This window comes from Vicugna pacos, unplaced genomic scaffold (assembly GCF_048564905.1).
Source record: "Vicugna pacos unplaced genomic scaffold, VicPac4 SAC-SAT, whole genome shotgun sequence".
Classification (NCBI taxonomy): Eukaryota; Metazoa; Chordata; class Mammalia; order Artiodactyla; family Camelidae; genus Vicugna; species Vicugna pacos.
In genome coordinates this window covers 5766158-5767210 of record NW_027328721.1, presented here as the reverse complement: position 1 = coordinate 5767210, position 1053 = coordinate 5766158, and positions in this window count along the sequence as shown.

The window sequence follows — 1053 nt, the reverse complement described above, 5'->3', positions numbered from 1 at the left end:
GGGGGGTTTGCAGGAAATCCCAGTGACAGAGGATGCCTCCCCAAGGTCAGGGAAGCTATTTCTCGGACTTCCCCGGACAGGGAACACCTGTGCCTGAAGAGAGCTGCGTGGAGGTGTCTCTCGAGCTCCCCCACGCACTGACAATGCTTCCGGAACCCTGAGCGTGTGGAGGTTCCACCAACGGTCGGCAGCGCGTGGGTTCCAACGGAATGCCTGAGCTGGTCTCCCCTGAGGGTTTTCCTAAAGTCTCTGTGCCAGGGAATGCTAGGGGGGTTTGCAGGAAATCCCAGTGACAGAGGCTGCCTCCCCAAGGTCAGGGAAGGTATTTCTCGGACTTCCCCGGACAGGGAATACCTGTGCCTGAAGAGAGCTGCGTGGAGGTGTCTCTCGAGCTCCCCCACGAACTGACAATGCTTCCGGAACCCTGAGCGTGGGGAGCTTCCACCAACGGTCGGCAGCGCGTGGGTTCCAACGGAATGCCTAATCTGATCTCCCCTGAGGGTTTTCCTAATGTCTCTGTGCCCGGGAATGCTTGGGGTGTTTGCAGGAAATCCCAGTGACAGAGGCTGCCTCCCCAAGGTCAGGGAAGGTATTTCTCGGACTTCCCCGGACAGGGAACACCTGTGCCTGAAGAGAGCTGCGTGGAGGTGTCTCTCGAGCTCCCCCACGCACTGACAATGCTTCCGGAACCCTGAGCGTGGGGAGGTTCCACCAACGGTCGGCAGCGCGTGGGTTCCAACGGAATGCCTGAGCTGGTCTCCCCTGAGGATTTTCCTAATGTCTCTGTGCCAGGGAATGCTAGGGGGGTTTGCAGGAAATCCCAGTGACAGAGGCTGCCTCCCCAAGGTCAGGGAAGGTATTTCTCGGACTTCCCCGGACAGGGAACACCTGTGCCTGAAGAGAGCTGCGTGGAGGTGTCTCTCGAGCTCCCCCACGCACTGACAATGCTTCCGGAACCCTGAGCGTGGGGAGGTTCCACCAACGGTCGGCAGCGCGTGGGTTCCAACGGAATGCCTGATCTGATCTCCCCTGAGGGTTTTCCTAATGTCTCTG